We start from the raw sequence: 25,280 nt of genomic DNA on the forward strand, positions 1-25,280 counted from the left end.
AACAGAAGACCACTCAGGGTGGATGTGGTACAGCTTTTGAAACCAGAGGAGCTCCCGGCAGTTCCCTGTCATTGTGGGCATCCTGTGATGATCCCCACATCCCCCTCCCAGCCTCGTGGACTTTGCCAGGCAGGGCCTGTCACTGGTCTCGCATGTTCAAAGCTGTTGCTTGGCAGAGGGCTGACCAGACTGGGCTGCAGGTGGGGGTTGTGGTGATATCCTCACTGCGGGCATTGATGCTTTGGCAATGATGTCGATGACTGCAGTCAAGTGTTGAGAGCCCCAGAGCAACTGAGATCCTATTTTTGCCTAGCAGTTGCTCGTTTATACTCAGAATGGGTGTGGAAATATAGTATCAATGGTGGGAAGATGTTGATGCCTTCATTGTGTGTGAGAGGAGTGGTCCCATGGGGATGACAAGCACAGCCTGTGGGCTGATGTTCCCTCCCGTCCCCACAGCAGAGAGCACAGGGGCTGAGTAAAGGGGCTGCCCCGCTCTGGGTCTGCGCATCTCCCTGGCAGGAGGAGGAGATCCCTGGGCAGGCTCCATCTGCCGCCCAGGCTGCACTAGGCTGCGCAGCACGTCGGGGGGCACGCGGAGGAGCGGTGGTGCGAGCTGAGGCTGCTACAACATCTGCATCCCGCCAGCAGGCAGGAGCAGCACAGGAACAGCAGCCTGCGGCAGCACTGCACACGGGCACGGAGGCAGCTGGGGGGAAGCGAGGGCACAGCTCGCTGCGTGGACGGGGCTGATGAAAGTCAATCCCCACCCATTTTGCTGTCTTCCTCTCTCTCTGTAGACATACATACATAAAAGACAATGAGCAAAACATATATATATATTCATATATATAAACAAACACACCCACATACTTCACACACACACACACATATATCTCTCTCCTTTCTAGGAATAGTCTGGAAACCATGTTCACAATTTGCTGGAGCTTCCACAATCAAATCACGCAGGAAAGGGGTGGTGTAAAGCTGTAGTCAGAAAGCAATTTACCTTTTCAACTACTCTTCGATAAACTGAGTGATGTTTGCTCAGGGATAAGATAATACCTATTTGCCAAAGAACCAGTTGCAGAAGTGTTGTGAGACAGTGGAATCAGAGAGATGCCCCTCTTCATACTGCTGTCATGCCAGGGTGAATGTTTCCTACCCCACTGCCTTTAATCTGTTTTTAAGAAGTTTCTGGTGCTCGAATAATATTTCTGTGATCTGTACTAGCACGTGAAGGCACCTTGTGGTTCCCTTCTTTTGCAGGGTCCATGCATTTAACTGGAGAGGTGGCGAGGGCAGATTCCAGGTGGCGGGGATGGATGCTGTATGCAGACATCCCTTAGGACAGAGTGTCCCAGGGGTTGCCTTGACTCTGCAAATCCTCCAGGCCAGAAGTAGAAATATACAGTCATGGTCCAGAGCAAAAGCAGTCAAATTCTGTGTAAGCTGCCAAAAAAAGCATCAGCCTGGGTTGTTGCAGAGAGCGGGCTGGCGTGGGAGCCCACGCAGGCAGCGCTGCTGCAAAAACCTCAGGAAAAGTCACTCCTGGAAACAAAACACCCACTCTGGTGATTTTCCTGAAGGGTGACATCTCTTTGAAATAGCACTCATCTCCCGAAGAAACAGCCTTCCCTGGGGCCTGGCAAGGAGAATGAGGTGGCAGCTAAACCCCTGGTCTGCGTAAGGGCTGCGCGGGGACGCACGGAGTCCACGCAGCACAGACAGGCGTGGAAACGCTGGGGCAGGGCACCGTGGTCCTTGCCTGAACAGCCCGATCAGGGCGCCGGCGATGGCAGAGCACAGCCCCAGCAAGCTCACGCCAGAAGTCGAGCTAAGAGATGTCGTGCAGAGCCCAGCTCCTGTGCACAGTGCCCAGCCATGCTCTTGGTATGGATGTCCCCAGAGCAGGGAAACCCTCGTGGAGCAGCCACAGGCGCTGCTGCGAGCCCAGATGTGGGTTTGTGATTTGGGAGGAGAGCTGGAGGGTCGTCCCCTGTGAAGGCCACTCCTTGGCCTATGGTAAGATCCTGGTTTTGCTTGAATAATATGGACTGCACGTGCATTGGGAATGGGCTTTATGTTCACTTTATGCCGTGAAATGTCACGATCCTTTTGGTTTCCAGTTTCTAATTACTTGCCTTGTCCACGTGTTTCTCTAATATTGTAGGCACTTTCCTCTAGCTAAGCTCTGGCATTGCCTGGGCATTTGATGGGGCTGTGCAGCCCCCAGGAAAACCCCTTTTGGCCTATTTTTCCACCAGGCTGCAGCGGACAGGACAGGGCTGCCAGCTTACCAGGGAACCTGCTACTGCTGCACTGCTCAGAGCCACTGCGCTTGCAGATCAAGCCAAGCTCTCTCGCATCCCAGCGAGGCCGGGAAGGCTTGTCCTTTCCTCCCGCTGCCTCAGGAAAAATGTGACGGAGGGCATTTGGCCAAGACCTTATCACCCCAGTAATCCTTCTGTTATTTTGTCTGTATTAATGGCGGCTTTGCTCAGGGTAGAAGCCAATTTCACAGACCCTGACGCGTGCGGGAGCGACCCAGGCTGCAGGCAGAAGCAGACGCCCATGCTCTCCCCTCTTCCCCGGGGGCGAGCTCGGCTGCCTCCACCCCGCACTGCCTCCCTTGCTCTAACCCAGAGGCGACGGCTCAGGAGCAGCTTCAGTCCAGCTCCTGCATCTGGCATTTTGCAAAAGAAACTCTCTCCTTTGATCTGCTGATCTTTGATCTTCTAATACAACTAAAGATCGCGAATTACTGCTGTTGTCGTCGATGGCTCTGCCTGTCTGACAGCGAGCCTGAGTTCCAGATATTCTTTTGTTTGGTGCACTGTCGAGGTGCATTTTTGCAACTGGTTAAATAGCAACCATGTGCGGTTGTGCAGAGAGCGGGTTGATAAGAATGTGACAGCAGTCCCTGTTGCAAGGATTTGGGTAATTATAGAGTAGCAGCTCCTCTGCTGATGTGAATTGTCACAGCCCTGCTGGAAAGCACGAGCTATAAAAATTCATATCAGCTGAAGATTCTTCACATCAGCCAAGAATTTGCTGCCGCTTTGTCTCTCTAATATAAATATTTATGTGGATGGATCTGGCTCCATCTTGCGATTTGATAGTCTATGAAATACCTACGGCTTCAGACCTCCTCCTCACCTCTCTGTCTCCTTATAGCTCTAACAGAAGGTGTTATAAACAACAGAGCTGATTTCCTGACATTAGGATTTTTATTTGAATCTTGATTCCATGACAGTCAGATCATACTACTATCGGCAACAATTAAGGTGCATGTGGATTGCCTTTGTTATCCTTTTGGATACAGGATGCTCAGATTCATTCTGAAGCACCAAGAGATCCAGAAAAGAACTAAGGCAATTATAACTACACATTTCATTTCAAGTTGAAAACTTCCCTATGTCTTGCTTATTGTCTTTAATAGACCACACAGATGAACGCATGTTTTTAGGGCCCTAGCTGCTTGAAACCTGGAGATCATGGTGGATATTTAAGGAAAGAACAGAAAGGAATGGACTGCTGTTTTTTCAGATGTTTTCTGAAGGAGTGCTTGTGAGCACGGGTGATGTGCTGCAGCACTGGGGAGGGAGCAGAGAAGTGGCATCACAGACCAAGTCAGCTGGAGGAGCTACGAGCTGAAACTCTACCTCTGTTCACATCCATGAGTCTGAAACACCTCTGCTCAGTGCCACACCGAGGCACACAAATACTGGTTTTTAAATTTCTCGGGACCTCCAGCTGCACTCCCAGGTGAGGCTGGAGTTGCCCCGGGCTGTCAGGAGGAGCTGCTCAGTGCCCATGTCCCAGCCAGGGTGCAGAGACGGCTCCAGCCTGGGCAACCTGGGGGCTGAATCTCTCTGGTACCTTCATAACACAGCTAGCACACACCAACAGCATCAGATGTCTCATTAAATGCAGAAACATTGAATACCAGCCTCTTTTACCTAAGGCAAACATGATAAATTGAATTCTCTCCTATGCCAGAAGAGGATTTGAAAGCACATCTTCCAGGAGCCAGGGTGAGCCCCGGCAGCTTGCTGGCAGGTCAGGGATGTGGCCTCACGTTGAAGCTGTCTGATGGCATAAAAACGGGTGTCAGGCATCCCAAGGTTGTCAGAGGACCGGGGACACAAGTGGACGTCGCTGGTCTGGTGGTCCTTGTGCTCCATGGGGCAGGGGAGCCCGGGTTCCTTCTTATTGCCCGGGCTGGCCCTATATGATAGCGTGGCAAGTCTTGGGATAAAGTGCAGAAGCAAGCATGGGGAACAGGACTCGACCCCCTTTCTCCCTCCTGGGCCAGGCACTTGGACTGGGTCTGGCTGGGTGGAATCAGCTTTCTTCATAGCATTCTATAAAGTGCTGCAGTCTGGATTTGTGGCTAAACCAGTGTTGACAGCACACCAATGTTTTAGCTATTGCTGAACAGTGTTTGCACAGCATCAAGGCTTTCTCTTCTCCCCACTCTGCCCCCACTGCTGGCAGAGGCTGCGAGGGGACACAGCCCGGATAGCTGACCTGAACTGGCCAAAGGGATATTCCATACCGTAAAATGTCATGCAATAAAACTGTGGAGAGGAAGAAGAAGGGGAGGTTTGGGGCTTCCAAGGTAGCTGTTGCTCAGAGGCTGACTGGGCATCGGTTTGCTTGTGGGAGGTGTGAGTGATTTCCTTTCCGTCACTTCTGTTCTTTTTTTCCTCCTTTTTTCACCTATTAAACTGCCTTTATCTCAACCCACAATTTTCTCGCTTTTCTTCTTCCTATTGTCTTCCCCCATCCTGCTTGAGGAAGGGGGAGTGAGTGAGCAGCTGTGTGGGTGCTTGGCTGCTGGCCGGGTCAGCCCAGCTCACTGCTTTAAGAACCTGGCTAAGTGACCTCAAGTAATTTCATGGAGATGGGTGAAGCATCACCAGGAGGGCCAAGGTAAGAAGGATTAAGCCTTAGAAATGCCAACCAGACTGGGCTTCCCACAGATGTGGGCAAATGTGGGCAAACCCTCCCTGGGCAGGTGCAACATCAAGGCACCAAGACGGGGAGCTGCATGGACCTGCTGCTCTACACGCGAGCAGAGCTGCAGGTCAGGGATGGAGGCATCTATGGTACCTCCTGGGGTAGGTTTGGGGGGGAGTAACTTTTGCAGTCGTGGACACAAGTACCTCAACTCCCCTTTGGAAGTGCACCTTAGCAGGGATCTTTTCTAGATGCATTCCCAGAGTCAGGCTGACAGGCCTGAAATTGCTGCAGTCATCCTGTTTATGTGCTGATATTGCAGATTTGCACCTGAAAAGCCTATCAGGTAACACCATTCCAATCTCATATAGCAAATCTATGAACAAACAAGCAAACAAAAAGCCCAACCCGGAAGACAGATGTTTATTACCAAAGTACCAGTTTCTCTCTGAATCACAGCTCCTGAATCACCTTGTCTGATAAGAAATTGGAGGGACTGTAACAGTAAGTCACAGTAAGATACTAGTTTGCACATCTTTCTATTCTTGACTTGTTCCTTTATTAGTTTTAGAAATCATAGGTGTGGATAATAGATCACAATTTCAACATGACTGAGGAATTCTGAAAAGGTGATATAAATGGAAAGAGAAGGAAAAAGAGACAGACTGCATGCAATATTGGAAGAGTCAGGTAGGAATGTGCAGAGAAAAAACTGATCAGGAGCCATTAAGTTAAATACTTAGAAGAAATGCCAGCATATCTCTAAGAAGTACTTGCTTTCAACCAAAAATGCAGAAGTTTTTATGTTCACAGATGGTTAGTGCCATCAAATTTGGCCCACACTACAATTAGAAATTGCTAATCTGTTGTATTTAGAAAACTCAAACTATCATTCAAGGGGAAGGGAGGCACACAGGCCATCTTTTCCCCCAGCCCAGTCTGAAGGAGTGAGTCCTGCTTGGTTCTGTGAAAGAAAAGTCCTTGAGCATCCACCCTGACAAGTCCTCTCTGGAGGTGCCTGCCCACGGCCCTGGCTGAGCTGCCTGAGGAGTGGTGTTTAGGTCTTTCCTTGCTCTCAGCATAGCAGCCCTCTAAGGCTTGCCTGGAGCACCGACCATTTTGGGTCCCATCCTGAGCCCATGGGCTCTTGCACGCAGGGGTCTGTGGGCACCCAACAGGGTGCAGGCATCCGCATTTCACCCTCAAAGGGCAAACACCTGACCTGTAGGCACCCAAATTCTTAGTAAGAGTTGGCCCTAAGGAGAATGCATTTTACCTGTCACGTGTCACTCATACCCTTGCATACAGGCTCACATTTCAAAGGGAATTGAAGCCAGCTGGTGTTGGGAAGTAACGTAATTTTAAGCTGGAATCCATGCAGTAACGAGAATAATTTTCAAGTGCAGAAAAGGACGCTTCCAAAGTACAGAAGAATTAAAAGAAAGCAAACCAAGGTCTGTAGAAATATGATGTGTTACAGTCAAAGAACCAAGGATGTGCATCTAAATTCCCTGCAAAATGAAAGCTTTGGAAATGACAATGGCATGCATTAAATATAAGTCAACACAAAGTATTGAGAGAAAAGTAGTGTACAATAGTTCAATTTACTGAAAAAAACCCATGAAGGCTCAATTTTGATTCTCTATTTCAATGTAATTCTAAAAAGAGAAAATATATTTTCCCATGAGAAAAAAACACATTAATGATTCCTTCTTTTCATAAGCAAGTGGGAGAATGCGATGTGACAGGTATAAGCGTGTGTAATGTCTAAGAATACTAACTCAAAAGATTTCAAAGCAGTGACAACTCAAAACTCACAGTAGTAGAAAAATCACATTCCTAAGATGCTGAGAAATAATTGGATTCATATTTAGATTTGAATTAAACTACGAAACCAGTGAAACTACTCAATCAAGAATATCAGTACTTGCCAAGGACAGTTTGTGTTATGTGAACATTATAATTCTACCTCCATGGGAGGGGGAAGGGGGATGGTCTGGTGCATAAGGTACTAGTTCAAAATACACGTTCAATTCTTTGTAGCTGTCCTCTCTGCCCCCAGGCAAGTAATTAAGCTGCACAACCCAAAAAGTGTTTTCTTACCTAACTCCCATCACACTTCCAGTGAGAGATAGGGAGGGGTTAGGCAGTCCTCACCTGGGCATTGGGCTCCTCGTGCCTCAGTGTACTCTTTGTAAACAGGGATAATAGTGTTTCCTCTCTCAAAAGTGCGATAGCAGGTGCTCAGATACGGTGACAATGGGAACCAAATTCCATACTGTATTGGTATTGGCAAGGTTCTGGTAGCAGGGGGGCTACAGGGGTGGCTTCTATGAGAAGCTGCTGGAAGCTTCCCCCATGTCCGATAGAGCCAGTGCCAGCCGGCTCCAAGACGGACCCACCGCTGGCCAAGGCCGAGCCCATCAGCGAGGGCGGCAGCGCCTCTGGGATAACGTATTTAAGAAGGGGAAAAGGTTACTGCGCAACAGCACCAGCAGCCAGAGAGAGGAGTGAGAACATGTGAGAGAAACAACCCTGCAGACACCAAGGTCAGGGAAGAAGGAGGGGGAGGAGGTGCTCCAGGCGCCGGAGCAGAGGTTCCCCTGCAGCCCGTGGTGAAGACCATGGTGAGGCAGGCTGTCCCCCTGCAGCCATGGAGGTTAACGGTGGAGCAGATACCCACCTGCAGCCCGTGGAGGACCCCACGCCGGAGCAAAGGAGGCTGTGACCCCTTGGAGAGCCCGCGCTGGAGCAGGCTCCTGGCAGGAGCTGTGGACGCATGGAGAGAGGAGCCCACGCTGGAGCTGGTTTGCTGGCAGGACTTGCGACCCTGTGGGGGACCCGTGATTCCTGAAGGACTGCACCCCGTGGAAAGGACCCACTGGAGCAGATAATGAAGGACTGTCTGCTGTGGGAGGGATCCCACACTGGAGCAGGGGAAGAGTGTGAGGAGTCCTCCCCCTGAGGAGGAAGGAGCGGCAGAGACAACGTCTGATGAACTGACCACAACCCACATTCCCCGTCCCCCTGCACCGCTCAGAGGGAGGAGGTAGAGAATTTGGGAGTGAAGTTGAGCCTGAGAAGAAGGGAGGGGTGGGGGGAAGGTGTTTTAAGATTTGGTTTTATTTCTCATTATCATACTCTGGTGTATTACCCATGACGGAGAGTGATCTCCCTGTCCTTATCTTGACCCATGAATCTTTTGTTGTATTTTTGTCCCCCTGTCCATTTGAGTAGCGGGAGTGATAGAATGGCTTGGTGAGCACCTGGTGGCCAGTCAAGGTCAACCCACCACACATACATACATGCTGAACGTACTATACACTCTATATGCACGTGTATGCATGGCCCGGAAATGAAAATGTGGGAGATCCCAAGATAGTGGGAGATCCCAAGCAATTTTTCAGAGGTTGCTGAAGTGCTTGTAACAGCTTAGTCAAAAGGCTTTGATAAATCCAATCAAGTTATTCAAGTGCTTGCCCCATCCTGAAAGGAAAATTTGTATTTTAATAGCTGGATTAGTGTCTTTGATCTGCTGGAGGGTAGGAAGGCTCTGCAGAGGGACCTGGACAGGCTGGATCAATGGGCTGAGGCCAACTGTATGAGGTTCAACAAGGCCAAGTGCCGGGTCCTGCACTTGGGCCACAACAACCCCAAGCAACAGGCTTGGGGAAGAGTGGCTGGAAAGCTGCCCAGAGGAAAAGGACCTGGGGGTGCTGGTTGACAGCCGGCTGAACATGAGCCAGCAGTGTGCTCAGGTGGCCAAGAAGGCCAATGGCATCCTGGCCTGTATCAGAAATAGTGTGGCCAGCAGGAGCAGGGAGGTGATCGTGCCCCTGTACTCGGCACTGGTGAGGCCGCACCTCGAATCCTGGGTTCAGTTTTGGGCCCCTCACTACAAGAAGGACATGGAGGTGCTGGAGCGTGTCCAGAGGAGGGCAATGAAGCTGGTGAAGGGCCTGGAGCACAAGTCTTATGAGGAGCGGCTGAGGGAACTGGGGTTGTTTAGCCTGGAGAAGAGGAGGCTGAGGGGAGACCTCATCGCGCTCTACAACTACCTGAAGGGAGGTTGTAGCGAGGTGGGTGTTGGTCTCTTCTGCCAAGTAACAAGCGATAGGACAAGAGGAAATGGCCTCAAGTTGCGCCAAGGGAGGTTTAGATTGAACATTAGGAAAAATTTCTTTACTGAAAGAGTGGTCAGGCCTTGGAACAGGCTGCCCAGGGAAGTGGTGGAGTCACCATCCCTGGAGGTATTTAAAAGACGTGTAGATGAGGCCCTTAGGGACATGATGTAGTGGGCATGGTGGTGTTGGGTTGACGGTTGGACACGATGATCTTAGAGGTCTTTTCCAACCTTAATGATTCTATGATTCTATGATTCTTCCAAGCTCAGGAAAAACATTGTGCTGCAGGAAGGGGCCTATCTTTGCTCCTTGGTGGTTCCCGCCTTGCCTAAGCTGCCAGGAAAGCCCGTTGCGTGAAAACCAAGTGTAGTCTGGACAGCTGTGATTTAATTTGAGAGGATCCTGCTGCTGACACATGCCCAGCATCTTCAGGATTGAAACCATCAGCCATTGGTTAGACAGCAACCCTGGTACATGCATGCCAAGGTACCCGTGGCCTCAGGCTGGTTCCAGCAGCAATGGCTCTGGAGGACAAGGACTGGAGCCACCACGACTCTCACAAGATGGCAGGTGATAAACAACTGAGGCTCCTCAGCACAATCCCTGCCAGAAAATAGGGTGTCAACATTTTTTAGTCATTCAGATAAAATCAGTTAGGACTGGAGCAGATCTCAGGAGGTCATCTAATCCAACCTCCTGCCCAGCTGCCCTTATATGTTCAGAAGAACAACAGGTACTGAACATTTTCTTAAATAACTTCCAGTGATGAAGATGCTTCTACAGGAAGCTCAGTGTGGGGCGGAGTGTTTAAAGTGCTGCAGAGAGCAAGAGATCAGGAGCGTGGCCAATTCATGCCCAGGGCCAAGAGGAGATCAACCACTTGAGCCCACAGGGATGTCCCAGTTGCCGACCTACAGCCACACATGACAGGTCAGAAGTTCAGCAGTGCAGAGGCAAGGCTGGAGCTAATCCATAATACAAAGTCTGGGAACAAGTCACACAAGGGCACTCCAGAAAAAAGCAGGACTGGGTCCTAGTCGCAGTCCTGCCAGTTAGTATTTGTCACCTTGCGCAGCTCTCCTCTGCGCTTCAGTTTCCACATCTGCAAACCAAGGCAAATAGTATGTGCCTACTTCAATAAGGCCATTTGCCATCACACTGCAAAGAGTTAAGTGTCATTTAGTGTCATTAGTGCTGTCTAATTCTGCGTTATCTTCAATAAATATGGATGTGGCAAGGTAAGCTCACAGCCAAAAAGCTTTTCTCTGTGCTGAATTCCCTGTTTAACGGGACCAAGTGAAATGGCAGTCTCTGCTTAACTCACTCTCACCCTTCAAAGGCTTTAAGCAGAGCTTTCCTTGTGCAGCATGAAATCGTGTCGCAACATCGAACACCAATCCCTCTGAGAGCAAATATAGTCCCTGCCTTTCTTGTTAATAAATGCTAGAACACAGAAATAGCTTCACGTGGTTTAACCTCCTTCTCTTCCTCAGTCACCAATAAAACTACCTGCCCAATTTCACTGGTAAAACATTTCCTACTGCCTAGGCCACTGCAAGCCACAAAATGGTTTTCTCCCTGAATTAAAATTGCAATGTATTATGCAAGCCATTCAGCAATGGAGAAAGCGCTAGAAGCCTGCAAGAAACAAAAATAGAACACAGAATACACATGACTTTGCATTTTTTTCTTCAGGATTATAAAAGAACTGGCTTGGCCAGTTGGGTTAGCCAAGATTTAAATCCCTGTGATATTAAATGACACACACATGACACAACTGTTTTTGCATAATGGCTTTTTATAAATTTGCAAAACATAGACGACTTTTCCAAATGTTAGCCCTGGCTATTTTTATCTTGTGGCTAAACTCTAACTCCATAGGAAAGCCGTTCCACCAGAATATCAGATGGTTTATGGGAAACACATCTGGGAGGCTGTGGACCATTTTACATTTATGGGCTCAGATATTTTCCCCAACAGATGTGGGATCCCCCTGTGGCAAATTTCAGCCTTCTGACAAGAGGCTTCCCATTTGTCGGTTACTTACCTTGTACCTGCGGGATTTCATGGGCTACAGGTTGAAAGCTGCTGATTTAAATATGAATCAACTTAATTCTGCAGCAGGATTTCTTTGCATTTGTCATGCTGCGAGAGAAAGAGCTCAGCCACTCCAGGCTGCGGGGAGGCAGGGAGTGGGAGGATTAACTTTGGTCGTTACGGGGTGGTTGTGGGAGGCTCCTCTCCGGGATTTCTTGTTTCAGGGATCTTCTGGGATGCAGGGCTGAGGGATCACAAGACCAGAGAATTATCCAGCAGGGACGGCACTGGGCAGCCCCAGCCTCAGAACAACCCCTTTGCATTAAGTCTTCCTCCCTCCTGGGATTACACTTGAGCCCTGTGGCCACAGGTACAACTCCAGGGTCCCCTTTAGACCAGCATTATTCTGGCCACCACTGGCCACCTTGTGCACTCTTGTGATGTTGCCTCCTCGGCTGCCCTCTTTGCCTGCCTTTTCTCCTGGGCCCTTTTCCCCCAGCCCGGCTCAAGGGGACTCAGGCCCAATCTGCATCTAGTCTCAGCTTAACTCTGGCTCCACAAACAAGCCTGCAGTTAGAGCATCATCTGGGACCGAAAATGTGGTGTACTGTGCACCACCCCTCCACCCTCACCCCCCAGCTTTTGTATGCTCTTGGCCTGTGCTGTAACTCTGAGGCAAGTACCAGGTTAGACGCCTGGCCAGGGACATGCCCTGCACATGAGGATGCTTTCCAAAAAGGAGCTAAACCAATGGAGTCCTTGTCCCCAAAAGTGGGACCGATGTCCTGCTCTCTAGTTGGATTTATGCTGCGGCTGCCAAGCAGGAGGTGCAACATGAATGTCCAGCGAGAGCTCAGGGGCTTCGGCACAATGGTACGGCATGGGAGTGACTTCAGGAGAGACCTTCTCTGGGCCTCAGTCAAAAACACTTGTTACAGCTAAACAGCTGGAGGGGAGGCCGTATGCTTTTGTCTGCTCTTTTCTCTGTGTCTTATCTCACCCTGTTCCTGCAACTTTTTTTGCATGACGTATCTCCTAGAGTCCTAAATTGCATGACACAAGGATTTGGGACTGCACAAAGTTATTGGTCTGCAAGTGGGAGTTGTATCCCAAAAAAATTTGCCCATGGACCCACATCCTACAGACCACAAGGCAGCTTAGGAAGCACCATCCTGCAATATTTGGTTGTTGCACAAATTCCAGGAAAGCACTCCATGAACTAGATACCTTTGGGATTAGCCTAGTGCTCCCTTCGCCTATTACAAATCCTTTCATTGAAGCATGTGATATAAAGCCTGATTTTAGGGTCAGAAGCTTTCGCTCTAAGCTGTACATGTGGTGTTGCGCAAGAGGATATACAAGGGAAAGAAGCAAACCGTGTTGTCAGACACTGATGGGTTTTTTGCCAGCCCTTTAGTTTGGAAAGTTTTACCTCTGGTTTTGAAGTTTTGGTTCACAATCACCTCACGGACTTTATTGATTTTCTGTTATCTTTGGTCCTGTAAATATTAACTACTGTCAATTTGTTTGATATGCCTGTTGCTGCTCAAGGGTCTGAGTACTACGAACCTTAACCTAAGGTGACTTTTGTTCGGCGGGAGCCAGCGAACATGTTTCAGCTCCTGCGTGATATGAATCACAAATGAAACCAGAAAACGTGTGGCTGGAGTTAGTTGTATAACAGCAGGGCTGCATTACACAAGTGCAAAATCCTCTGCTGAAGTCAAATGGGGGACGTGCAAGTCAGGGGACACCACTAGCAACGACAGGACGTTCACCAGCTTATTGCCAGTCCTTGCTTACTCATTGACTAATTAAAAAGAGCTGCCAAACTGGCCGTTTACCCTTCCCCTCACCGCAGGCTGCCTTTCAATCGCATTAGAAAAGCAAGGAGAAGTTTTCAGGGTTCCGTTTTGCCGGGCCGTTCTTTTGCTCCACTGTTTGCCGAGGGCAGGGGCCGGCTGCGGGAAGGGGCAGCAGGCAGCCGCGGCTCCTCGGGGAGTGCCGCTCCGTGCAATTGAATCGCATCCAACACGATCCTTCCCTGCTGCTGCAAACTCTCCCTGGAGGCACTGTCAGGTCAGGTTTGTCTAACCCCTGCGAGGGGCTGCTCCTCCTGGTGCACCCTAAGGCAGTGCTCCCTGCTATCGGCCATGTCGGGGTCTGGGACACCCTTTCGGGGACATCCTGGCCCCCGATGCAGCCCTCACCACCCCATTGCACACCGGGGCCGGGGCCATGGCGCTGAGCCCTGCTGCAGGGCATGGGGACATGATGGGCTGTGCCAGTGGCACACTGGGCACTTGTGGGGCCAGAGGCAGAAGCGGTGGGAGCACAGGAGAAACCCCCTTCTCCTAAACACTGCCCTGCTCAGGCTGCAAGCACAGCAGCCCAAGGATTCATCTGACACCTGCGAGGGAAAGCCCTTCTTGCAGGGGGGGCGTTCAAAACAGTATTTGCTTTCATGTCACGTCAGCGCGGGTTTCCGCAGCGTTGGAGCGCTTCCTTCCACGCTGCGCCACGTGCCGCGGGGCAGGAGCCCACCCGGCTGCGCCTGCAGGGTGTGGGGACGCAGCCCCTTGCTGCTGGGGCCGGGCACGCTCTGTGCTCCTTGCCCTTGGGATGAAGCGCCTGGAGGCTTTCGTCCATCCCTTGCCACCTCCTGCTGCTGTTTGATGTTCAGGGCTTCTTTTTTAAGCAGAAACAGTCCAAACGAGTACGTCACAGTTAAGGTGACTCATGGCTCAAGAAAACATTCCTCTCGGTTTTAAAAGGAAATTATAATCTGATTTTTGAAGCCTGAGCAGCCGCACTGTACGCTCCAGATGTGCCCAAGTAACTTGTAATAACCCTCTGTGGAGGTTAAGGCAACTCTGTTTAAAAATATTTCTTTCAGAGTGAGAAAAATAAAATTATCCTGGCCAAACAGGTGGGAAAGCATTGAGCAAGGAGGGCCAAAGCAATTTTCCCTGTGATAGGGCCATTGCACAGCTCTGTGAGCTGAGGGCCCAGTGCTTTGCAAGCACCAGCCCATCAAACACAGCAACCCAGGGGTGGTCCTGGCGGCCCCCACTGCCCACCAGCCACCATGCACCCCACAGCACCATGGGTCGGGGTCCCCGCTCCTTCCTGCCTGGGGTCCCCACGCACCTCCGTATGCCTCCTTACACATTCCTGTTTTCTCCCCGACTTGCACTGAAGGGAGCAAGCAAGACCCTCCAGCACCTGTCGGGTGCTCGAGGAGGTCACTGCCTTACCCCCACCACGTCTCCACCACGGGCCTGCTGTCACTGCTTAAATATTTGTCGGTGGCAGGAGGGCTCGGCCCATGCACACGCTGCGCCTGCTGGCACCGGTGCATCCCGAGTGCCCAGGAGCAGGAGGGCTGCTCTTCTGGTTTGGTAGCATTTTCTACTCCCTCGGCAGAGGCCTGAGCAATGACAGTGGCAGGGGATCAGGACCCTATTTTTCTACAATAGCTGCAGAACCAAAAACATGCCGGCGTGAATCAGCTGGTGCACAAAGACAAACACACTCACGGTCACTCACGTCAATTAAGCTTAAATCTACATTGTTTTAAGAACATCTGCTTAGTGATGTGCAGGAGCTTGACAACACTGAATTGAGGTTCAGTTTTCGCTTGCTAAGGGGCTTCTACACGTGTCTTAAACCTCCCTGGCAAGGTTTGTTGAAAGATGTGCTATGACACGGTGGTCTCACAGCAAGAGGCACGGATTAGCCCATATGCCTGAGCCATAATTACCACTGCTGTCAGCCTGGGGTATATGAATGCAGAATAATTGGCGCATAATGTCATGGCGTGGCATGGGTCTGCAGCACCATGTCCAGTGCTGCTGGCCGGGACAGCTTCTGTAAGAGACCAGGGTGTGGGGAAGCCTGGGCGCAGCGATCCTGACAGGAGGACCACCATGCATAGAGGAGCTAGTGACCTGTGCGTGCACTGCGTCCCCGTGCTGGGGTACCCCGTGGCCGCAGGAGTAGCTTCATCGGCTGGTTGTAACGCAGGAGCCCGCAGGCAGCTCCCACTTGGTTCCAGCTATTACGCTGCCAGCGTGACCTTGCCTTTGTCCAAAAGTGTGGCAAGAAGTTGTGATGCAAACATCCTTCCTGTTTGACAGTAGAAATGATGAGCAGAGTTGTCATCTTGTAAGAAAATCCTGTAACAGCTCGAATGACCAAATTGGGGTAACCCTCTCTGCGGAGGGGTCTGCACGGTGTGCTGCGTGAGGGTGCGCAGCTCGGGGTTCCTGGCATCTAAAAGGATGTAAGATTATCTACGCTATTTTATCTTTATAGTGTTAGCTCTAATAAACAGCATTTTAAATGGTACTTTACAGTGCCTTCCTTATGGGGACCACCACGGACCAGCACCTCCTGGTGCAGCACATCAGGCGCTGGGTGCCGGGCTGGGAGGACGCACACTGCTCCCACAAACGGGGTGTCCTGGATTGACAGGGAAGCACCCAGGCTTTTCCGTGGAAATTTAACCTAGGATGAGTCCTAGAAGGGTCATTTTTCCAAGCTGGCATAGCACTTCTGGTAATAACAGTAGTGTCTGGCACATGCTTGCCCACCATCCTCTGCAGAAATGGGCAATGAAAGTGCCTTTTCTGATTTTCAGCATGGATGAATGTTCCAGTTTTTTAAAAATGAAAGGTATCTTGAGGAGCGATCAATAAAGAAACCCTAGCATTTGGCAATCCACCTCTTCCATAAAGCTTCTAGTGTCCATGTTCCCTGGATGCTGGTCAGGTTTATTTTTGGATCAATCCATGCGATGTTAAATCATTTTCCATGCAGAGGTGTTTTATTACTCTACTCTGCTGCCTACATGATATAAAGGGCAAAACTCAAAACTATGATAAAGCTGATAAATAATAGATGGGATCTTTAGCTGTCACTGCTGATCACTCTCTGGAAGCCAGGAAAGCACTCACCAGACTGCCCTTGATTTGCAGCTCATAAAAGCCTTGCCTTCAAGGAACTTACACCAAAATCAGAACAGCAACTGTAATAATTACACTCTATGGCTGCTACCATTACTATCAACTTCAGCTGCTAGAATGCAAGAAATAAAATAAAATAAAATAAAATAAACCAAACCAAAACAAAACGGAATGAAAACCCCTTGAGAATTTTTTTCAGCAAATCTAATCACTGCACTAAGATGGTATAAATGCATTCAAAAAGGCATTTCTATTCTCTGGCTTAAGGAGGTTTGTTCCTGCCCCTCTAACTAGGACACATTACTTGTTGTGCTGTTCATGTTTATAACAGGTTGTTGCCACATCATCGCAGGAGGGGAATAAGGCCCCCCTAAAAGAATAACATTTCCAAGTGAAAAAATGTTTTGTCTTCTGTCACTTCTTGCATGTGCGGTTACAGAAGTCCTCCCCTCCCTCACCTTGTGTATTTGGTACAGTTGTCAGGACATAAAGACTATTCCCATCCACTGTGCCTCTGCAATAGTCAGTCAGTCTATTAGTGCGAGCACCGCATTTTGGCAGAGGAACTCAAGGACAAGCGGAGGATTTGTAACTATTTTGACTTCCCTCCTTTTCCTCTTTACTGCTTCACTTCCTGGCACATCGCAATTTGAATCCCCTAAATTTTACAGTAAAACATTGCATTACATGTACTGATAGATTGTATGGGAACTGAGGAAGGGGAAAACATCTTAAGGCTTTTTACAGTCTTCATGCCAGAAAAGTTTTTTTTCCCCCCATAGTTATTTTATGACTAATTCAGGAGAAGGCACCCATATAGTGAAACGAAACTGTCCCGAGCTTCTGGGAAGCCAGGCTGCTGCTGCTGGTCTCATAGGCTCTGCTGCAGGCTCGCACGGTAACGCCCCCAGCGTCAGACCCTTACCTCCCCAGTTCCTCAGTTGCCCAAAACATGCAAGGAGTATCACCTTGGGTGGCCGCTGGACTTCTGAGAGGTTAATTCATTAAGGTTAATTAAAAAAATTAAGATAAAAGGTGCAACGTTATTCAGCTGATATTTAAACTTTTTGATAGAGATTACTGCAAAGTAGGTCACAGATGAAAGAGAAGAGAGATTTTATTGTAATGGCAATGCTCTTTCAGAATATAGCACACTACAGGTAAGACGTTACTAACCAGATTTAAAACATACATGCATCGGTGCAGCTTTTATTAAAATGCTGTGGTTGAGGGAATTTCTTAGAGCAAAATTGTACAGCAGGTAGATGGTCTGATTCTGTATTAGCCAATAGTCGTAGCTAGAAAGAGCTGAAAATTTTCTAACAGAACGGTGTGCATGGGAAAACACAGTTGTGTTGAAACCCAGAATCCCCAGGAAACAGGATGATTTCAGTGATATTTCATAGGAAAAAAATGTAAACACCCATTTGGGTAAGCCTGAGGTTCTATTTTGGCACCGCCAGAACAGAACATTTTTATTTCATAGTCTAATAAAAGTATTTCAATATTCAAAACATTCACATTCAAAACATTTCAGCATTCAACATGCAAAATTTGAATGCATCCAAATCTTTTTTAAATTGTGATCTCATTCTGATTCTTTAAATTATGGCCCTTTCTGTGAAGAAGACCTGCAGATTCTTCCTCCGTGTTCTGCAAGTGAACTGCCTCTGGTTTGTACTACATAGCTCAACACAGTGCCTGGAAAGCCAAAGTTGACCCTTTAGCTAGGAACATGCACTAAAAGCTTTGAGTTGAAAATTAAACATGTGTGATCATGAGCTGCTTCGCTGAAATGCCACCCAAACCTAGCACTGCCTGAGGAACCTAATTCTTTTCCCACAGTCTTAAGAAACATTTCTGCTGCAATATCAAAGTGCAAACCCTGGATCAGTCTCTACTTTGCAAAGTTTTACCAGATTAGCTGTTTTGGCTAAGAGTGTAGGGCAAGACAATTCTCTCAGTCAACACTGTAGAAAATTTTTAGGAAAAAAAATTGTTGTTGTAGTTGTAGAAAAAAACCATCCCTGCTGATGGAGTGCTGCAGGCATGTCCTCACTGCTGGCGTGGCCTGAGGCCAAAAACCAGGGCCCCTCCCTATCTGTGCCTTACATCACTGAGGTTGGATCAGGGCACCAGCTCCTGGTGAGCAAATAAGCTCTTTCCAGAAGTGAGGCCAGAATAATCTTTTTTCAAGGAGTCTGGGTGGAACAGTGGTGAGCACAGCTAAAACTCTTGGGGAAACACTGGTGTTGCAATAGCAGCAGAAAAACCCTCTGCTCATACCCGCTGGGGTTTTGGAAGCCCAGCTCAGGTAGCCAAGACCCTGCAGAACTCAGATGTGATATGGCCACAGCCCAGACCTGAGGTCCTGGTCAGTGCTTTGTAGCATCCTTCCTTATGATCAATTTGGGGTCTCCTCCTCTAGTCCACTTTGTGTTTCTTCAACTTCACCTACTAGTACCCAGCCAGTAGCCTGTTTTGCTGTCAAAACCCAGCTGAAGGTGACACTACTTGGAACTGATTAAGCTCATCATTAGAGGACAAATGTCAAAAACTTGAAGGCACCAGTCCAGGCAGCCAACCTAAGGTCACAGTGCTACAAAAATGTGGGCACACAATTTCTGCTCCAAGCAAGAGAGACCATCCCTGGTTCTGGGAGAGCAGGGAGGAGAGCAGCCAGCCTGTAGGAAAGCAAGGGTTGAGCTTTCTGCAAATAAACTTCAGCCAGAACAAGGTGGATCCACCCTTCTCAAGGAAGGGGGAGCTCCCTTGCCTTATCCCATCCTGATGGGTGTGGGCAAGAGGGTGCAGAGCTCCAGCCTGAAACCAGGCATGAGCAGGGACTGACTCTTGGTCTGTCGTTGCCCAGTAAATGCCTTTCTGGTGACCTCTCTCTAGGCTATTATGGAGATGAGAAAGATCTCTGTGACCCTTCAGAGGCCCCAGGAGTTTGGGTTCATCCTAAAGTGGACGGTGGACATTTCTGATTTCTCAGACAGCTGTGAGAGCAAAACCATCTCCATCTGGGTGTTCCTCATGGGGGTTTCTGCTCCAAGACCTGTTCCTGCTACAAGAAGGTCTCTGTGCCTGTGTGGCTATAGCATGCAACATCAGCATGTCAAAAGTAAATGCATTTAAGAGTAAATCCTCTTCTACTATAGGAAATACAGAGTTTACCTACTTCTTACTGCATGGTCTGGGACACAGTTGGTGAGTCAGTTGTCCTTTAATTTACATGAACTTAAATACCACGGGCATGCTCATTATCTGACAGGGTTGGAGCAGTAGCTGGGTCCTCAGCTGGGGAAGCACTTGTTGGCAGAGCTGGAAATAAGCTGAAGCACTCTGCAGAAGGGAGGGAAAGGGCAACGTGCCAGAAACACGTAGAGCGCAGGAGACAATGGTTGTTGCAGACAGGCAGTTTGGGCTCCTTTAGCACCTTCTCTCTTCACAGTAAATCCAATGCTACCTCAACATTTTTATTCATGTTTTCTTATTGCTGATCTAAATAGCACAGTATAGGGCTAGCACTGCTCCGATGCAACAGAGCTGTTTACTTTGAACTAGCAAAAACATATAGAGCCCCCACCCCCAATTGTTGCAGCCTGAATCCTTAGACAAAAGGAGAAATTCAGCCAGAAATTACTAAATAGCTTGTTTGTTTGGGGTTTGGTTTTGTTTTTTAAAGTGGCTGGATTTCCTTCATCTTTTTGCTCAGTTCTACAGATTCTTCTGAACTGCAGAGCCAAAAGCCAGCCACGCAGGCCCACATACCACAGGAACAAGAGAGCCACCAAGAGGGATGTTTTGACAGCTAATGCTGAAATTATAACAGCAACCACTTCGGTTTTCTTTGAAAAGCCCTAAGTGGTTTTTATGCTGAAAAAGCACATGTAGTCAAACCAACAAGTCTCTCCTAAAACTTCTAAATTGTTGCTTCATTTATAAATCCACTCAAGACTTCAACTAGCAGAAAGCACATATGTCTTGACGGTCCTTGATAGCTGTGTAGGACTCAGATGGAGACCATCCAGCCAATACTACCCACATACTGGCTGGGGCAGAAAGATGAAGGCAGCAAGCCATCTCCAGGGCTAATGATGGGCCCCTGTAATTCATCAAATTAGGGGCTGGGTTCTCATTGCAAGCAATAGAGTGGGAACATGTCCCTGCCCTCACTTTCACACGTCCAGCCTACAGCTTTCATGGATTGTCGGGGATAGTTGTACAAAGGATGCCCAGTGAAGAAGTAAGGTGCCTAATCCCCATCTTTGCCTTTCAAAACACTTCTCTCCCTCTCTCTTCCTAGACACCAGGACTCAGTAGTAGGTGGAACCTGTATCCTCCCATGTATAGCCTGGGCTACTTATGCTTCCACATTTTTGTAGAGGTACCCATGAATTTTCATATTTTTCAACACAGTATTCCATCAGGTGATTAACTAAGTTTTGTCTTCCAAATGATAATATTCCTGCAAGTTGAATAGCTGGGAGAAAATATCATTCTGTGCCATGACCAAGTGATTCAGAGGACCAGGATTCAGAGGGTTGTTTCTGAGCTGGCATATGCCAGTGCTGCACTGGGGGAATTTAAGAGACCTCTGTGGTATTACTTGCAAATACCACTGGAGGAATGAATCAAAAGCATACTGTAGAAGATGCTTTTAGTTATTGAAACAAAGATGTATTTGTGAGCCATCGCTTGAAATAACTAGCCTTGATTAGTCAGCTGGATTTGCATGGGATCTTTGTTGGAGTTTGTTCAACTGGAGCATTAAAAACAAAAAAGTAAACAACAACAAACCCCCCCCCCCCCCCAAAATGACCAAATGGTTCAATACAAGACAGAGGTGACAAAGCTGGACAAATGCTTCAACACTGTCCCCTGCAATAATAGGTAGAGACTAATGGTGGCTGTTCAGTGATCTTTATAAAATGTATTTGGCCAGAGATAAATTCCTAGCTGGTGAATGTTCATGTAAAATAACTCTTTGTTTAAATTCGAAGTGAAAAAACAGCAGGAGGTAACTGGTAACTGCTACAAAGGCTCAGACATGGCCTGCCACGGGGGTGGGTGGCTACGTCCGCCGGATTGCACCCCAAGGGGGGCAGAGGCACGCTGGGAGGTCTCCGTGGAGAACCGTGGGCTGTTTCCTGCCTGTTAACATACCATGTCCCACAAAAACCCAACATTTTTTTTCTTTTTTTAAAGAAAAAAACCCCACAACACCCACACATTTGTGACATGTTAAAATACGGAGTTACTGCAACGAGCTGGCTGTTGCGCAACGGTGCCCGGGCCGGGCGACGGCCCCTGCAGCCATGCCCGCGCACTGAGGAGCTTGTTCTGCCTCCAGCCACTGCGCTTCATTTCTGCTACACCTCATATGCCACCTAGTGGCTTCCGAAGTGGGAAATTCCTTATTAAACATGCCTTTCAGACACGCCGCTCCTGCCCGTTGTTTCCTATGTCTCAACCTTGCTGTTGAAGAAGCAAGCGGCGGTGCGACGCACTGCAACGCACCCCCGGCACCGCTGCAAACCTCCCCCCCGATGGCCCATCCCAAGAGCCACCTCTCATCAGCCCCAGCAAGTTCTCGCTCCTCACTGCACCCTCAGAGACCCCCACAAGAAATTTCCACCACCTTGGGCTTTACTTACAGCTCTCCCCTGTTCACCCGTCATGTTCAAAGCTTTCCCGGAGCCCGAGCCCCTTTAGCTGCCCTCCTTACCCCTCTGTCCCACCACCTTAACCAAACATCTGGTGGAGAGGAGGTGGTATATTTTATTTTCAAGCATTCAGTGATGGCAGACACTTGCCACAAAATTTGCAGGTCAGTTAAAATCCAAGTTTTTCAAGACAAAAATTAAACCAGAAAGGTTTAAAGTGGTCTTCCCCTTTCCCTCTTACTAGCTTCGTACAGGGGACAGGGAGGATTTTATTGTTCAGCACAACAGTTACATTTTGAGTGCCCTACAGCCATTTTCATTCAGACAACAGATGTAACACCATAGCCTTGTGGTTAGGCCATTGCTCCAAGAAACAGGAAGTTTTGGTTACGAACTATGTTTTGTCTCCAAAAGAGATAATTCGATTAGTCTTGCTCCCTTCTCAGCACGGTGGCCTAACCACTGTGTTAATAAATACCTCCGTGCCTCGGTCAGCCTCTAAGTGCTGCCAGCAAAATGAGATGGTGTCTGCAGAAGAGGTCAATGGAAACCCCTCGAGGACTGCCAGCATCACGGTCACTTGGGATGAGCCCAGCTCCAGCCAGGATGCCTTGTCACAGGACACAGAGCATGTATTTGCAGTTACTAAGGGAAGAAATTAATCATTAAATTTGGGCAATGGGTGTACAAGTAGCTCCGGGCAAAGAAAGGATCTGGACTTGATCCGTGTTATCTCCAGCACTTGCACTAGGCAGAAGCAGCAATAAAAAAGAAGCCGCTTTCCCCAAACATTAATTTCTTGCTGTTCATTGCAAATGCTAGAAAACAGAATAGTCCATTTTGAAAGTGCCAAATGTTTCCTTTTTCTGGAACAAACTCTTTGACTTTTCTGAAAAAAGCTCTTTCAAAATTTCTGACATGGTTTACCATTTTTTCCTTTCAGACTGTTTGGAAAAATTACTTTGTGTTTATGAATGGCCACTGCCAGGCTTCACCATGGACAGCAAAGAACGAACCATGCTGATACCCCTAAAATCATTTCGCCCCTCGCCAATGTAACCAAGCAGAATACATATAGCAACTGCCTAGTATGAGAGGGGGAGAAGTGCTCCTTTTTCTCCCCTTCTCCATTCTTGTTTTCTCCTCCTTTTTGTCCTACGTTATGATATGCTCAGGGCCTGATCTTGCATTCTGGGCCTCTTAGATGAACTCCAGAACAACAGACAGAAAGTGAGGAAACACCATGGAAAGATCCTTACAGTGCAACCTTCCCTCTTTCCCCCGCTTTTCTAAACTCCTCCTTTATCCAGCTACACTTGGAGTTACTGTCTCCTCGCAGTCGATTTAATTACTCGGTCCTGAAAGCCAGAAGATCTTCAAGGTGCACCCCACTTCCTGAAGCAACACGTGCCTCAAGCTATTAGCTTCTTAATCCACGGCTCCTGCCTCTGCTTTGTACGGCAGTCTGTTTGTACGGTGCCATGTGCCTTTGTGCCAGTATATATAAGCAAGTATAAGCATCAGTTTAAAACTCCATCTCATTATTTAAAACTCCAAAATGCTGAACCTTTCCGGCGTTTCAGGGGCATTATGCTCTTAGAGTGCCAGCCCCCTGGCACACAGGTGACCTCTTGCTTTCTCCTGAATTTTTCAAGATTGTTTTATCCAAGTAATATCTATATACATATTTGAACTGGCACTCGAACCCATTTTTGCTGTGGTCCTTATCTTACACCTGGTTTCAATTCAGGTGCTGACCTTAGGTGCTATGCATCACCAGACCCCGAGGGCTGCTAGAAATGGTCCTGCCCTTCAAGAACTGGTTCCTCACTGTGATGAAGGCAATGCAGGTGAACTTATGCCACAAACTGCTGCCCTGTGGCTTGAGAATCAGCTTTACTGTGCAGAAGTCATGCAGTCGTCCTTTATCAGTAAATGGCCATCCAGGTGGTCATGTCTGTGCAGGGGAACCACGTAGCAAACCCAGCTGGAGCCCCTGAGCAGGGCAAGAAACAGCAGAGCCCGGGAAGTGTGAGAGGAGGAAGCAAAACTGATTTTAAGTCCTGCCTGCTGTAGCAAAGCCAAGGAAGCGGAGACGTGTGTGCGCTCAGCAGCTAGAGGGCAGGCTCATTTTTCCTTTAAAACTTGGTAAACACTTCCTTGTGGTTGCAGTGACTTTCAGAATATTCAACAGAAGTGACTAAGCCATAAGTTACTCAGAGCTAATTGGAGAAGTCTTCTGTGTATTAATTAGGGGAGAAAAAAAAAAAAAACAAACCCAAAACAAAATCACCGATACACAAAACTGATGGTTGCTTTGAAAGGCTTGGCTTCTGCCAGCCAGGCCTATTTCTGACATGGCAGAGGGGCAGGAATCATGTCCAAGATGGGAATACTCCACAGATGTGGCCATGTCTCATTGCAAACACCCCGCAAAGAGCACATATTGGCCTCCCAGGCTTCCATGACGGGAAAAACTAATTGAAGGGGTTTACAAATAGTACTCATCAAAGTACTCATTACTCCAGAGGAATAACTTCCTTTTTTTTTGGTGCGTATTTTTTTTGCTATTCAGAAAAGGACTTGCAAGATGAGGGAACATGCAAAGGGAGCTAAGCAGTCTCTGTAGAGCTCAGTCTCAAGTGAGTTACATACTCCATAACGCAAAATTTTCCGTTATTTTCTGTGGCCGTAAGACTTGGGAGCTCGGTTCATGGCGGTGAGCACAGCTGGAGCAGCCATCCAGGCGCCCGCCTGGCGCTGCTGGGTGCGAGGCTGCTGGGCCGGGAGCTGCTGTGCTGCCATGCGCCTGCTCAGATGGGCAGTTTTATGTCTTTAAAGGCAAATTCTCCTTCTCTTTGTTGCTTCTTAAAAGATCAATTGAAAAATTGAAAAATCGTCTGTCGTAGTATTACTCTTTGCAGTGGAAACATCCTTACTGAAGCATAAGGGGAGAGTATTACACTGCCTACTGTCGCTGCTGTCCCACTGTTTATACAATTAAGGGCTAGGCCAAGTAGCACTACAAGTGGTGCCCGAAAATTAACATAATTATGAGGGTTCTGCCAACGCAGGGGTTCGTGTTGACAGAAATGCCAGGCAGTGCCAGCCTGGTGTGGATGGGGGAGATGTTGAGCAGGGGAAGGATTTGAAAGCTCCCGGCATACGCTAGCTACCCGCCAAAACAGCAGGCAGAAGCTTAAAAAGCCAACAGGTATTTGGAGGCATTGCATTGTTTCCCCCATCTTGCAGCAGTTGTTGCACCCCCTGATCAAAACAACCTCACGGGCACCCTTGCTGGGCAGCAATGCAGAGGAAACCCACCAGAGAAGCAAGGCCTGGTCAGGACCTGGACAGTTTTTTGAGCCAAGCAGCAGCCAGAAATCAGGAAAGTCCCCAGAGGTACAATCAGTTGAAAAAGAAGCAGTCGTGCATGGGTGGCACACTGCACTGGGCTGAAATGTGATAGCCAGGCTTAACATAAATACAGTCCTTGGGAGATACAGTCACTGAGA

This window comes from Calonectris borealis, chromosome 1 (genome assembly GCF_964195595.1).
Source record: "Calonectris borealis chromosome 1, bCalBor7.hap1.2, whole genome shotgun sequence".
Taxonomy (NCBI): Eukaryota; Metazoa; Chordata; class Aves; order Procellariiformes; family Procellariidae; genus Calonectris; species Calonectris borealis.